This window comes from Solanum tuberosum, unplaced genomic scaffold, assembly GCF_000226075.1.
Source record: "Solanum tuberosum cultivar DM 1-3 516 R44 unplaced genomic scaffold, SolTub_3.0 scf00591, whole genome shotgun sequence".
Classification (NCBI taxonomy): Eukaryota; Viridiplantae; Streptophyta; class Magnoliopsida; order Solanales; family Solanaceae; genus Solanum; species Solanum tuberosum.
The window spans coordinates 72,771-89,198 of record NW_006239516.1 but is presented as its reverse complement, the minus strand read 5'-3'; the positions used below and the strand labels follow the sequence as shown (position 1 = coordinate 89,198).

Genomic DNA, 16,428 nt, shown 5'->3' with positions numbered 1-16,428 from the left:
AAATAGCTTAATTACTCTCCATAGCTATAGTTTGATGATTACAATTCGTAGCTACATGTTATAGGGACGTGAGAGGCGAGCGAGATCGGGAGAGAGAGGAGAGAGGCGAGCTAGAGAGGGCAAAAAGTGGGAGAGAGGTGAATTATATATCTATATCAGTTAGATAAATGTATATTATACATATGTATTTGTATATATGACAAGCGAGATTGGGAGATGGAGGAGAGATGCGAGCGAGATTGGGAGAAGGAGAAGAGAGGCGAGCGAGAGAGGGCAGAGAGTGGGAGAGAGGTGAATTATATATCTATATCAGTTAGATAAATGTATATTATACATATGTATTTGTATATATGACAAGCGAGATTGGGAGATGGAGGAGAGATGCGAGCGAGATTGGGAGAGAGAGGTGAGCGAGATTAGGAGAGGGAGAAAAGAGACGATCGATATTGGGAGAGAGAGGAAAGAGACGAGCGAGATTGGGAGAGAGAGGTGAGCGAGATTAGGAGAGGGAGGCCAGAGAGATTGGGAGAGAGAGGCGAGCGAGAGTGGGGGAGAGGTGAACTGTATATATATATCAATTAGATAATTGTATATTATACATATGCATTTGTATATATGGCAAACGAGATTGAGAGAGAGAGGAAAGAGGCGAGCGAGAGAGGGGAGAGTGTGGGAAAGAGGTGAATTGTATATTATACATATGCATTTATATATATGGCAAACGAGATTGGGAGAGGGAGGAGAGAGGCGAGTGAGATTAGGAGAGGGAAGAGAGAGGCGAGTGAGAGGGCAGAGAGTGGGAGAGAGGTGAATTGTATATGTATATCGGTTAGATAATTGTATATTATACATATGCATTTGTATATATGAAAACGAGATTGAGAGAGAGAGGAGAGAGACGAGCGAGAGAGTGGAGAGATTATGAGAGAGGTGAATTGTATATGTATATCAGTTAGATAATTGTATATTATACATATGCATTTATATATATGGCAAACGAGATTGAGAGAGAGAGGAAAGAGGCGAGCGAGAGAGGGGAGAGTGTGGGAAAGAGGTGAATTGTATATTATACATATTCATTTGTATATATGGCAAGCGAGATTGAGAAAGGGATGAGAGATGCGAGCGAGAGAGGTGAATTGTATATGTATATCGATTAGATAATTGTATATTATACATATGCATTTGTATATATGGCAAACGAGATTGAGAAAGAGATGAGAGAGGCGAGCGAGAGAGTGGAAATAGTGGGAGAGAGGTGAATTGTATATGTATATCGGTTAGATAATTGTATATTATATATATATATTTGTATATATGGCAAGCGAGATTGTGAGAGAGAGGAGAGATGCGAGCGAAAGAGTGGGAGAGAGGTGAATTGTATATGTATATAGGTTAGATAATTGTACATTATACATATGCATTTGTATATATGTAACGACTCGAAAAATGATAGGTTAACCTAAAGCCTAACATGAGGGTCAACATTAAGGTACGTGCTAGACTCCATAGTTAAAAGGCCTTTGGTATGTTGGTTAAGGGTGCAAGGGCTTGTACCAAACTAAGGAAGGAAGGGCCTAAGCCAAAGGCCAATGCTTCCCACCTTAGCTAAGCACTGCCTCAGGCTTCACGAACCACTTCACGGTCAGTGGCCTTGACCACGGTCCGTAGAAGTGGCCGTGGAAGTCACTTGGCCATTAGGGAACCAAGGCCTTGAGGCCAAGGTTCTGCCCCAACTCAACAAGCCACTCCACAGCCAGTGGTCATCACCACAATCCGTAAAGTTGGAAGTGGAGATGCCTTGGTCAAATGGAGGTTGGCAAGCTCAAGGGAGCCATTGCTTAGAGGACCACGGACACCACCACAGGCCGTGGTCCTCCTTCACGGACCGTCAAGTTACCCTTGGTCCCTGACGAGGCTGCCTAAAAAAATGGGGCGTTTAAGTAATTTTGTTTTAATTGTTTATTAAGCGGGGTTGATTTTAAATGGTTTATATCATTAGTATATATAGTTTTAGGTTTTTTAATAAGTCATTAACCCCTTATTTCCCCAAAACTCTAAATCAAACCAAAAGAGTTCCCCCTTTCAAATATTTCTCTCTCTAATTCAAAGAAGAAGAAAGAAGCCATTGAAGCTATGGTGATTTCAAAGCTTTCTTCATCAAAATTTCGTGGGGTATCTTAGTAAAAAAGGTATGGTGATCCTTCATCTAGGGTTAGTCTTCACCCTAGAGTCAATTTCAACTAAGTTTTCAAAGATTCAAGCTTTATGAAATTTCAAGGGTTTTACTCAATCTCATGGGTTCTTCCATTAAATGATTTTAAGGGTTTTCAAAGGTCATTGATGTTTAATTGATGATTTAAAATGATTTTACTCCTTGAACCCATGATCCCTCTTAATTTCTAAATTATGACTTATGAAATGGGTTTGATGATTTTGAATGGGTGATGGTGGATTGATTTGGATTGTTGATTTATATCATTATCTATGCTTAATTATGGTGAATTGTTGGTGAATTGAGGAGTTGTGATCATAGCCTTGTAAGGCCAGTTTGTGAATGAGGTCATGGTGAATTATTTATGTTGATGATGAATTGGTTATGGAACTATGTCAATTGTCTTATCTTTTGTAGTATATTAAATCTATGGGTTGGAATGGTGTTGTGTTGATATAGGATTGTGATTCATTGATGTGTGATCCACTTATGGTGGAGGTGGTTGCTTTCATGTACCTTATGATGTTCAACGTATGTATATCTCCTTATATCTTATATGTGAATGTTATGTGTGTGTTCTTCATGGAAGTGATGAGATTATGTATGAAAGGAAATTGTGTTGGAAGAATGAATGTATGAGGTTGGTCTATTGTGAAAGGTTCTCCTAGTCATGTAATGTAATGATGCACTTTGATTGGTAGGTCTAGGGCACCTTCTTTTTGTGTAAACGAATGTGAAGTGATTAATGTATCCCTAATGTTGGTATCCCTTCCATGAATGTTAATTGACAAACCATGAAATCGGTAGACCTAATGGTGGTAGCCCTTCTCATGTGTGAAATGATGAACCTTGGACCGGTAGGTTTAAGGCACCCTTTAATGAAGAATCGGTAGGCCTAAGGCACCCTTCCATGGGAATTTAATGAGTTATCCTTATAATGTACCTTGATTCGGTAGGCCAAAGCGCACCCTCTCATGTGTAATAATGTTAACGAAATGAATAAGCCTAAGTCCTTGCGCATATATGAATGTCATGTTGGCATCTGTGGCCAGGAACCAAAAGTTTCCTCTTTCAATGATTTTATTAGCAAGATGACTACATTGTACTTTGTCTTACAATTCGTGTTGACATCAAAACTTTTTAACTTTCACTCTTCAAAATCTTGTTAAGTAGAAATATGATTGTCTTCCAGTCTTTGGTTTAGGTTGTTATATCTGAACTTAATCCATATTATTTAAAAGAAAGGCCCGTTTTGTCAGAAATATTTCTGTATTATGCTGAAAGATTGTTTTTCTTTTCTTCCATGTTTTTACATTTGTATGGATAAAGAATTTTTACCACTTTTTTTGTATTTTCAAGTTGACTTCATTTAATATTTCTTTTTGTCATTCCAGGTCCTTCCGCATGTAAAAGAAGCTGGATACAATGCAATACAAATTATTGAAGTTGTTGAGCACAAGGATTATTTCACTGTTGGATATAGAGTGAGTTAGAATTAGTTTCTCCTCAATTTCTATCTCTGAAAGCTACATATGATACATTCTCAAAATTGGACTTTTGTGCTTCCTACTGTAACAAGGTGAGCCATGAAATTAGACTTTCACCTTACTTACTTTGGGGTTTATTACATGGTCAACAAGGCTTGAACTTGGTGACAGGCGACAATGCCCCTGTATTCAATTACTATATGAAGTATATCAGATGCATAATCTGCTTTTCTTAAAATCAATTTTCGAGTCTGGTAAAATTAACAGATTGTAAATTCATGAATCCTGCATGAACACAGTGTAAATTGAACAATTTTTAGTTGACCAATTGTCCGGTTATACATTTGAAATATTGCATCTTCATTTCCCCCTCACTCTTTTTAGCTATTAGGATAGTGGTATTGGGCAACTACTTATAACCTTTTTGTTTAGATTTGGAACATGCTCAGCCTTTATGATTTATAATTTCTTTTTGATTAGGATCATTTATAGCTTCTTCCTCACCATTGATATGATTTCACCATCTTTTTTCCTATACAGGTGACCAATTTTTATGCTGTTAGTAGCCGTTATGGCACACCGGATGACTTCAAGCGCTTGGTTGATGAAGCACATGGTAATCCTTGACGTTTGACCTGGGCAAATATGGTTTACATCCTGCATGCTGTTAGTGACTACTCATGTTGCATATTATTTGCTTTCTCTTTCCTTTTAATTTTCTGATAACCATATTCTCTATGATTGTGATAGAGGTGTCATTTCCTGATAACTAGCTATTCTTTAATATAGTTCTTTCACATGGTACAGCCAATCTCTTCATGCCGACCATGAATCTTTTTTGTAAAATTTAAAATGCTGGTTTCTTTTTACAAAATATGAACTTATGGGTCTAGTTTTGTATTTGAAAAAAATTTGAAATCATGATTTGGAATCCCAAATGCTTTCTTTTTTTGAGAATTTGGGATATGAAGTCATGATTTCAAATCATGATCCCAAATAGCATGTCCGAAAATCACGACTTGAAATCGCGTGTCCAAGCACAAGCTAAGCCAGTCCAAGAAAACATAACTACAGATTATGCAGGTCCCTGATTGTATCTAAAATTGCATGAACATCATGTACAATAACCAGGTTGCACCAAAAAGCTAGCAAAATAAGACATCTTTGTTTTAGACTAATGTAATTTTCTCCTACGGCCTTCATAATTCTATCATTTCTTTCAAGCCAAATAGTCCACCAAATGGCTTGAGGGATGGTATTTTAAGTCTCTTGTAAATTTCTCGGACGACCTTCACCCCAGCAATTCGTTATTTGCTTAATGCATTCCATTTGGTTTCTTGAACTTAGCGGATGTTCATTCATTACTGGATATTCCATAAACCTAAACGTCTATGCCGCTGTCTGCAGATTGCTCAACCTGAATAAAAAGAATTGAACAAGTTTTATCCAATCAAGTCCTTGCAGCTAGTTGCCTTAAGCTAAGGCCTTACTCTTCTTCAGAACCTACCCACCTTCCAACGCTTGCTGCGTCGGAAGCACAAAACACCATTTACTTGCCAAGGAAAGTAGGAGCCTTGTGAAGTGTGAACATATTTTGGGAATGACATGTATTGACAGATAGTCCTGTCAACTAGAGGATGCTATCTTGTGAGCCTTAAAATTATTCTAAGTTATGTCTCCTTCAAACTATTCCAAGAAACGTCTAAAAACCATGTTGATAGCTTTAAATTCCTTCCTTTTAAGGTGAGTAATGGTGTCTCAGACACAGCATTCCTTCTCTAAAAAAGAAAAAGAAAAAGAAAAAGAAAAATGCAAGACACAACATGTCAACTTAGCTTTTTCAAATTAAGAAAAGATTTTTTAAGACCCTCTCCAGTCTCCAGCTTATGCCTCTTCTTGCCTTTAACCTGCGAGTGCTGGTAATAATTATAGACATTGTCATATTACATTAATGAATATTCTGGATAGCATTGTGATACAACTCCTTGTTATGATTTCTCTTTACCCGTATTGGTTTTACTAATCGTGTTCTGTTTTGCAGGGCTTGGACTGCTTGTCTTTTTGGAGATAGTGCACTCTTATGCAGCAGCAGATGAAATGGTTGGTTTATCTCTTTTTGATGGAACAAATGATTGCTATTTCCACACTGGTATACTCTTCAAGAGGATGTTTAGAAGCACTTCACTCCCTGATTAATTTTCATTTGTTACATTACAAAATCACACTGTGTTCCCTGATGCATGTGTCATTTGTGACATGTGGTTCTGGGATTCGCCAACCATTTTGCTTACATTGCTGTTATACTAGTATCTAACTTGGAACTACTAGTACTACACAACAAAATTGACTGCTGGCTAGGCCTACACCTGCTACATCATTCTGGAAGAAGTTTGAGCTCTACGTAGGGATCTCTAACTAGCTCAAATATCTGTTGCACAATTGTTTTCCCTTAGGTATAATTAAGTGTACATTGAACAAGATGTATGGTCTTCAATAACAGTGTCTTTGATTCAACAAGGGAGTGGAATCTGGTATTGACATAGGAGATCAAATTGATGTCAAATTCTGATTATGTTTAAATCACAATCTTTTCTTTCCTTAAACGGTTAAATCCAATGTAGCACTCATACCCTCTTTTATTGAAGAGCCTGTAATGGATGTGAAAATAGATATGCTGAAAAGCCTCTAAATCACTCCATCATTTTCCCCATAAGATCATAAAAAATTGGAATGATAAATTGGAAAATAGCTGTTTGTGGCTTGTATACATGTGTGACCACGTGCTAAACCACTGGCCATGTGTGACGCGTGACACAGGCATTTGTAATATTGGTATGCTTAAACCAAATATTTATGTGACACATGCTCTTCATGGTGCAGTTTAAAGTAGTGGTAGCTATTCGTTTGCCCTAGTATGCCTAGTAGCTAAGGCACAGCCCATATATGTGTGTTTATTTCATCTTGCACTCTTTTGCGATTGGCAATAGTTTTTGGGAACTTGTATTTTCTTGCTTTCATTCACCTAAACTTGATTCTCATATTTACTGTGTGAAATAGGACATCAATAACCTCAATCTGTGTCTCTAGGAAGGATGAGACAACACTCGGTGCATAGGTGAGTATAGCCTGGCTACTTTTGGTTTCCTCCAAACTAGAGTTATATCTCCACTATTCATAAACACAGCTGTGGGAGTGCATATACACTCACATGAATGTATATAGACGTGCTTATGTGTGTGTCTCAGTTTACCTTAATAATAAAGTAAATTTTTGTCATATACAAAATTTATAAGCACAAATGAGAGGTAGTGGAATATTCCATGAAAGGTTAACCTTGTTCCTTTTCTAATTTGTTTTCCTCATTTCCCGCTTTATATATTTATGCAAAATACTCTATAAATTTAATGCAAACAAGTACTTTTATTGTACATGGCCATAAAAATATAAACTTCATATCAAGCTTGGTCAGGACAGAACATAACAAGAGGATTATCAGGGTTGGAGAGAATTCTAACTTGCAGCAAGTCAGACACCATATTCACTGTATGTTCTACTAGTAAATCAAATATACTATTTTTGTTGCATTGCTATGTTGATGGAAGTTCTAATTAGTTGGAGTTCTCTTCAGTAACTTGGTAAAAGAACTATATCTGATTAAATGATTTCAGTACTTCTATATCATATGATTTCCTTTTGGATCCTGAGTTATGTATTTGCTGCATAAATAGGTAAACGTGAACACCACAAATTCTGGGGCACACGGATGTTCAAATATGGAGATCTTGATGTTCTGCACTTTCTTCTTTCAAATCTGAACTGGTGAGTTTATTGTTATATGGTTTCCATCCTATGCATGCTATTCTCTCAGTTTCATTGCTAGTTTTAAGTTTTGTTAGAAGTTGAAGGTTTGGCACCTGATAAATGTTGCTGGCTGTGCAATAAATGCACACCATCCTTTAATTATTAAGTTCATGCTATATTTTATTGTACTTTACACCTATATATAGGTTTATGTTGTAGTTCATTTGTATCAAGTGGGAAATACAAAATAAGTCCTCTCCCTCAATTTCGCAATGTATCAGAGTAGATTCACTCTTGGTAAAATTCTAAATTGCTTTTGCTCACTGGCATGCGTTCTCTTGCCTCTTTCACAGATGAGTCCATTTTTATTTATCAAAGTGAAATTGTAGACAATTGTCCTGTCCATCCCTTTCACATGGTCCGAATTCAATGATCCTCATTCGTGTCACATGAAGCTAGAATAGGAACCACTCCTCTCAAAGAAGCTCCATTGCCCCCAGCCCCCCAGTAGAAAGGAAAAAGAAGAAAGAAAAATTTGCTTTAAGTAAGCAGAGATGATAGATTTGGCACCTTGTGAAGAAAATTTGTAAGCTTAAAATTCATCTACCAACCTAGTGGAGGTGAGTCTGTTTGTCAACAGCAAGTCTGTTAGTGTGTCATCACCTTGTTGATGTTTCTTTCTTGAGATGGCAACAACTTGCATTAAAATTGAAAGAGACTGTGAAGCCATAATTACAGAGTGTGAACAAAAACTAAGCTAGGCAAAAAATATATTGCACTACAGAGGCTCTAAAATTTGCATTAGGGCCTCAGTGTCATCTATGTACACTTGTTTACACCAAAAATGAAAAAGCAAAATACAACTAAGCTTTATCTTCTGGATTGAGTTTCTCTTTCCTTCAAAACATCTAAGATTTCTTTCCCTCCGGATTGTCCACCATATGCAGCCTGGGATCATATTCCATCTTCTTTTTTAGCTTTTGTGCTTCCCCTTCCGTTCTAGCTGGAAAGCATGTCAAGCGAAGTCATTGACACTGACCAGCTCAAACCAATCGTAGCAAGGAAGACGTCCCAAAGTTGTGTATACTTTCCAGTTTCCACATAAGTGGTAAATAAAGCAAAGTTGTATTCCCCTTCTGTAGCCTGTCCTGTGTCAAACAAGCTTTCTCGACTACCAGCCAAACAAAACAAGCCACCTTTTATGTGATCTCAGTTCTCCAAATGTGCTTCCAAGGCCATAACAAGGTCAGCTTGTTATCAAGGTTCAAACTGTGATGAGCTGTTTTGACTGAGAAAATGCCTGTGTTATCCACCCCAACCTGTCTTGAGCTTGAGAAGTTCCAGTGAACTGATTGATGGTGTTTAGGAACTCAGCAAATCTGTCCAAATCCCAATCATTCAAGGCTCTCCTATAACTTAATTTCCATACCCGATTGCTCCAAACTTCACTAATGCCAGCCCTTTGTTGCTGGTTTAGAGAAAAGATATCAGGGTATGAGAGCTTGAGAGGGCCATTACCTAGCCAATTGGCAGTTGTCAGTATGTATGTTTTCTTCTTAGTCAAGTCTCATACATCCACGTTCACAGGGTTGATGCATCAGCGTGAGCGATTTCTGTATAAGAAACAAACTTCTTTTTGAAACAAAATGCTCTCACCTAACAGACATGATTGTGCAAGAAACTATTTTCTTGACATGTTGCTTGTACAATGGTATTTTTCAGGTGGGTGGAGGAGTATCATGTCGATGGGTTCCATTTTCATTCGCTCTCGTCCATGTTGTATACGCATATGGATTTGCTTCATTTACTGGTGACATGGATGAGTAAGCATCAAAAGTTCAATTGTGTCATGTTAATTGTTCATGCGTTGTTTACTTATTAAAAAATGTTTACACATTGTTCACCAATGACATATATTTAAGATTCATATATTTGCAGTCTTTTAAGTGGATTTTGGTATCTATCTTGATTAGTAAGTGCTGGAGATTGTAATGTGGATTAGAAAACAAAGCTAGAAGGACCTCAAATTTGAAAACTATGTGACTAGAATGTATGTTAAACATTGGAAAATTATGAGCATCTATCTTTCTGTTGGTTGGTCTTTCTTCAACAATCTATAACATTTGTTGTTGCAGATATTGTAACCAATATGTTGACAAGGAGGCCTTATTGTACCTCATATTAGCAAATGAAGTACTACATGCTCTTCATCCTAATGTGATCACGATTGCTGACGATGTAAGTGAACTATTTCAATTCTCTTGAAATTGTACTTCGCTTTCCTTAGATGCTTTCCAGGAAGTAGAAATCCTTTGTTATTGAACTTAGTCCTGCTGAATATACCTTATGATACTTTAAGATCTCTTGAAAAGAGGATTTCACTAAATGTTTCTTGATAAGTAAAGATAATTCAGTGTTGTGTTCTTCTTGTGCAAGTTTATTTCTTAGTCTTGTATTACTAGATATGTCAGATTTGCTTGCTTTTTCACATGCAACTTGTAGATTGAGACCTTTGGGTGACGTTTGGTTGGAGTAATGGAGAAATAATCTCCACATAAAATTCAACATTGTTTAATACAATGTTTGGTTTGATTTTTCTGTTCCACGTAAAACTCAGCATAATCTGTTACATGTTTGGTTTCAAGTTTTCGTTTCTGCATAACTAATACTCACATAAGTTATGTGGGAATCTATAGATTACTTTATATTTATGTGGGATAGAATGTGGAAAAAGAATGCAGTGGTTAGTAATATATGGATTAGAACAATAAATGAAAAGAATAACCCTTCATGTAGTAACTAATATTTTATTTTTAAAAAATTTAAAAACATGCTTTAAAAAATACATTGTATAATAAATTTTAATAAAACAATCAAATATCCAATAGCATGTAATCGTTAAATTACAATCTTTTCATTATTAATCCTTGAATTACATTCTGTGTATCACTAATCCTGCATTACAAACCCTACATTACAAACTGTCCTTTGATAAAGATTTCTTTCTGTTACATAGGCAACTCTGTATCCTGGACTCTGCGATCCAACTTCTCAAGGTAGACTGGGCTCTGATTATTTTGCCAATCTTTCTGCCTCAGAGATGTGGCTTGCATTACTTGAAAATACTCCTGATCATGAATGGTGCATGAGTAAGGTTGAGCCTTGCGTCATTGGCTTACAGGATTTTTCTCCTTTCGAACATCTAATGCTATGGTAGTTCGTGGTATTTAATATGGTTGACTTATTTCAGATTGTTAGCACATTAGTGGGCGACAGACAAAATACTGATAAAATGCTTTTGTATGCAGAAAATCACAACCAGGTAGCTACAGTTTTTTTTATTGTCATGTATTTATGAGTTTTGTCCCCTTTCCTTTACTTTCTTTCATATTGTAAAGGTCTGATTTGACAATCTACATTATTTGACTGGTTGTAATTTTCCCTTCTCTTTTAGTCCATTTCTGGAGGTCGTTCCTTCGTAGAAATACTGATTGGTAACTCCTTGGGGAAATCTTCCATATCACAAGAGTCGTTGCTTAAAGGCTGCTCGTTACACAAGGTAATTTCTTTACTGGTGGTTTACACTTCATGTAGAAGGTGAATATTTGGTACTACCTAGAGGCTGCTTGTTACACAAGGGCAACTGCTTCACATTTCTTGGTTGATCAGGTCTGACTCTTGTGAACAGCCACCCTTCACTCGTCTCTTTTTTTCTTGGATGTTATGTTTTATATAATGTTTCCTCTTCTCTTACTTGGTTTGGATGTACTTGAGCCGAGGGTCCACCGGAAACAGCCTCTCTACCTCCATGAGGTAGTGGTAAGGTCTGCGTACACTTTACCCTCCCCAGACCCCACTTTGTGGGATTTCACTGGGTATGTTGTTGTTGTTGTTGTTGTATTTTGGTAATCACTGGACCTTGCTAAAGCGGGATGCTTTGTGCACTAGACTGCCTTTTTTTTTCATGCTTACCTCTTATTTGAGGTCAAATTAACCTCTGTACAGTTGTCGTCGTTCTTGATGTTGCAGTCAATAAGTAGGGGCATTCAGGTGAAACTTGTATGTGCTTCAAGAAGGAACTAGCCTTTTAATATTTTCTTCTTCTGGGAAAATAGTTCAGCTTGATGAATCTGATTTCATTGATTTTCTGGTTAATAGATTAGTCCTTCTGATAAACTCCTTACACAAGGGAATGAAAATAAAGGATTCACTAGGCTATATCCCTCTTTTCAGCACAATTATAGATTACTTACCTGCTTGTTCTGTGATATTCCCATGCATTTGGTCTTGTCTAATTATGGTTGGAATCTTTTTTTATTAAATAGATGATCAGATTAATTACATCTACAATTGGTGGTCATGCATACCTCAACTTCATGGGGAATGAATTTGGTCACTCAAAGGTGAGTAGTTATTTTCTGCATATATGATTTGTGGACGTTTACAACTATAAATACAGTAGATTTAGGACCAAATGACCTGTTTCCTGCAACAGAGAGTAGAGTTTCCAATGTCAAGCAACAATTTCTCCTTTTCACTGGCTAACCGTCACTGGGATCTATTAGAAGATGATGTACATTATCAATTGTTCTCATTTGATAAGGTGACCACCGAACTTCTAATTATGCAAAATGCGCTCTGCTGCCTCTCTCTGAATATACTTATATATATACACACACACGTGTGTGTGTAGAATCTTATGCGACTGTTGCTGAAGGTATATTGCATTTGAGATGTACTGTTTAGTAGATATTCTGTTGTATATTACTTGTTGCTTCGTCCCCCCCCCAAGGAGTAAATTTGTTCCATTTTCATACATCATTGTTGGTTTTCTATTAATCCTGATAATGTCTTTCTGATACCGTGTGGCGAAAATACACCATACGAGCAATGCAAGGTAGGCCTAGTTGCGCATTAGTAAATGACTGTCACTAAATTGATCTGCCCTTTGAGTGTTCTTTTTTGAATATATTCTGCTTGATATTAGATGTTGCTTTTCCTCCTTTTTTTCCGTCAAGGAGTAAAGATCGTTTGGCTTCCACACATCACAGCAACCCTTTTTTGATATTCTGTGCTGAAAAAACAGTGTAGTCTTTAGTAGATATTTTGTTGGAAACCACATATTGCTTTCTTCCCTTATTTCCCATCAAGGGGTATATATAGTTAGGCTTCCACATGCCATAGCAACCTTTTCTGATATTATGTGGAAACAATATACTGTATGATCAATAAAGGTAGCTCACATAGTTATGCATTAGTAAATGAGGTTCATGTGCTACGCCTGTCTTTATTGTTTTATTTCATACTTGAATGGTATTTACCACCTCTCCATAACCATTATTTTTTTCTTTTTAGTTGATTGATGAGATAGCTTGTGTTTGATTCAGTCATAGGCATATGTTATGCATCTCTTTCTTTCTGGCTATGCTGTAAATTGGAATAGTAGTTCTGCAACCAAAGGGAAAAAGAAAGAAGAGAGTTATGACTCCTTTCATTTTCAGGATATGATGGACTTGGATAAAAATGGGAGAATTCTGTCCAGAGGTCTTGCCAACATTCACCATGTGAATGATACTACCATGGTACAACAAACATTGTCTCCTTGTATTTGATATTTCTCCATTACAATTTTTGTCTGTATCTCGTTTTTCTAGTGTGCCTGATTGATGATAATTTGAAGGTGATGCGCGAGATGGCCCTGTATTGGGGTTCCCTAACTATGGAGAGTATTTCATAGTTTAGTTGTCCGGGGGGTGGGGGGTGAGAACATCATAACCGTTGCTTGTATGCTGGAATTTATCATTATAGCTAGTTTCTATGGCAAACATTTATTTCTTGAATATAAAGAGTGAAATTATTTTTGGAACAGGTGATTTCTTACTTGAGAGGTCCCAATCTCTGTGTTCAACTTTCATCCTGTCAATTCATATGAAAGATACATTATAGGTGTTGAAGAAGCTGGAGAGTATCAAGTCTCATTTTATCCTTTTCTTACTGAATGCCTGTCTAAAGTTCTCCTATATTCATCTCTCACTCCCACATAAACATGCGGTGAAGTGTGAAAAAGGGATCATCAACTTGGAATGGGTATGTAAGTTGAAAAGATTTATGTAGCTGTTGTTTCTATCCCTACTTATAGCCTGCCTCCGCAATAAATTAATAGAATAACCACTAGCTTGTGTGAGTAGAGGATCATTCTTTTCCTAATTCGATCTCTCTCTCAGTCCCGCATGAACATGAAGAGTATCTCTCTCAGTCCCGCATGAACATGAAGAAGAGTATTACTCCATCCGTTTCAATTTATGTGAAACCTATTTAACTAGGCACATATTTTAAGAAAGAAAGGAATATGACTTTTGGAACTTGTAGTCTTAAAACATGCCATCATGCCATAACATTTGAAACTTGTGGTCCTAAAATGCTATATCATTTATGAGGAACACAGTTGACATATCATTGATTACTCTACCTATGTATTTTCTTACATCTCTAGCTATAACTTGAAATTCCAGAGAATAGTACATCTATCGAGGAACACAGTCGACATATCATTTAATTACTTGATCTATGGATTTTGTAACTTCACAGGCAATTTCTTACCCTATTGTTCGGTCAACTTTTATAGGTCACATTAAATACAGATGAAAACAAGTACGGTGGTAGAGGACTACTTGGCCATGATCAGAATATTCAAAGAACCATTAGTAGAAGGTAACCCAGTCACTTGCTTTCCTTTTCCACTTGTTTTTACACGACTCATAATTAGTCGCTTACTTGTGTTCTCTACTTCTTCTAGGAAGATGAATTCCAATGTTTTTTTCACATGATATCCGTATTAAACTTCTATATAATGCATGTCTTAACGTTTCCATTTCAGAGCTGATGGAATGAGATTTTGCTTGGAAGTGCCTCTGCCAAGTAGAAGTGCTCAGGTTTGATTTTTTTTAATTCATTTATCATCAACCCATGACCGACGAATGCTTGATTAATAGGTTCAACTCCTGCAGGTCTACAAGTTAACCCGAATTCGAAGAGCATGATCACTACGTTTACACTATGTATCAGTTTGACTCGGATACAAAACATGTATTGAAGCACCTTCGTGCTTATCTATTTAGCTTTTATAGCTTATTCAGGCTGTTTTCTAATCTTTAATAGGTTCTACGTTGCCCTTATACTGATCAATACTGTGGCCTTTCCGAGGTGAGTTTCTGTGATTCTTGAGCACAGACTGTTGGCTAGTCAGTTATCATGAACTTTTGCCTTCAGCATCTGGATAGTCGCTTCTCCTGTGCAATGAGGTATGGACGGGGAAAAATTAGCTTGTCATGGGGGTCAAAAGCATCTGCCAGATTAAGATTTCACAAGCCTCGAGTAAAACCATCACTGCTTTAGGATACACAAACACATTGACGGGTAAGCTCTGATACCTTTAAAGTTGTCAATGTATATAAGAGCATTCAAATTGATGAGAACTTCAATTTGGTATCGGATGTTGCGTCATGTTTTGTAAACATTGTGGCCTGTGGGTATCAAGTTATCGGTTCAAGATATACAAAAGCCTCTAAGAGATGGGCATACATCCTGAGTTTTACATCGGAATCAAACGATTCTCATGCAACATTTTCTTATGTTATTCTATATTGTAACCATTTCTAATTATGTCCAATCTTGTATAATCACACATTTATCTTGTAGATGTGTTTGGCCTTTAACAGTCAACGCTTGTATACCACTGCTGGGATCTCAGCCAGTTTTATTTAATTTTGCATGTTACATCTTCATCTATTGTCATATATTTAGAAGACTAAGGCTAAATACTTACATTGTTTGCTTTTAGGTACCATAATGCTATCTAATCTCACTCCACTTTTATTATTGGAGTTGAATTTGCAGTCCGTATAAAAATTTAAACTATTATCGTATATTAACTTGTGATGTAAATTTATACTATTATCGTATCATTTTCTTTCGGCAGAAATCTATAGCTTTAGCTCATATCATGTATGTGTTACGTACCTTCATAAGTTGTGAACTTAATGGCATAAATGCTTTAACGATTCAGTGGCAAGCGATTACTTGTAAATTTCAAATCTTGAATTTGGCTTTATAAATGCCTTTTACATTGTTAGGGCATACAATTTAAATTCTTCTACAAAAGGGTGTAAAGAGTGGTTGACTGGCTTTTAGTATTGATAAGAGTCGTACAAACAACAACATACGAAAAAGGGCATATAAAAGAATAGAGATAAGGAGACGATCAAGCTGAGTAAGCACTGAGAACCATCTTCATAACAAGATGGGTTGTGCTAGAATGATAGAGATTACTCTTTTTTTAATCAGACGTTTTGAATTTGAGTGGAAATTGAAATTTTTTTATTGGAAGCATTGCCCTTAGAAATGAGTCCTGCGATACACAAATTCAAATTTAATCCTAGAATACAGATGTATACTAGACATTGAGAGGGGAACTTTTTTTGTAAAAAAAAAAAAAGACATTTCTTCATAGACCAAAATCTACAAAAAGAATTTTAAGTTTTTTTTTTAAGAGAAAAAACAATATTATCACTCTTTTGTATGGTCACCACACATATAAATATAGCAGGAAGGAAAAGGGCTTCAACTTTTTACTTACCACGACAAAAATAATATTTGTGAAGGAACTAACTAATACAAATGGATAACGTAAAGAATATTATATTAGAGGTGAATTCAAATTTTAAAGTTCATATTTTTCATAATTATATCTCAAAATAATATAGTAACAATTAAGTTCATAATCATCAATATAGATAAATATTTAGTGAATTCTTTACTATATGTATACAAGTCACGTGACAAAAACTATTGGTTACTATGAACCGGTAGTTTATTATCTAGATCCGCCACTTGTTTACACTTTCAAGTGTATTTTACTCTATTGTA

General features: G+C 36.3%; 1 pseudogene; it reads left to right on the top strand.

Annotated features, from left to right (window-relative positions):
- Nucleotides 1–370: 370 nt before the first annotated feature.
- Nucleotides 371–15,279, top strand: LOC102582958 (1,4-alpha-glucan-branching enzyme 3, chloroplastic/amyloplastic-like; annotated as a pseudogene).
- Nucleotides 15,280–16,428: the final 1,149 nt, after the last annotated feature.